Below are 273 nucleotides of genomic sequence, written 5' to 3'. Positions count from 1 at the left end.
GCAACGCTCAGGGAGGATTGACTGCCGGCGTGGCTGGCTTAGTACCGTGGAATAGTCGCGGTCCCGTCCTGCCTCCATATTTTCTTCTCCCTCTTTTGAACTTTCTTTCGACGGTTGCACACTGTCCCTCTCCCAAGTCTCTAAATCCTCTCCTTGTCCCTCTGTCCCCACAGCCCGTTAGCGGTAGACCTTCCAGCTCCCGTCCCCACTGGGCGCTGCAGGCCGCCGAGCGGCACGCGAACCGCACGCGCGGGCAACAAAAGCCGCTTTCAT

The sequence above is a fragment of the Bison bison genome, unplaced genomic scaffold (genome assembly GCF_000754665.1).
Source record: "Bison bison bison isolate TAMUID 2011002044 unplaced genomic scaffold, Bison_UMD1.0 scf7180017863946, whole genome shotgun sequence".
Lineage (NCBI taxonomy): Eukaryota > Metazoa > Chordata > Mammalia > Artiodactyla > Bovidae > Bison > Bison bison.
This window is presented reverse-complemented; position numbering follows the sequence as displayed.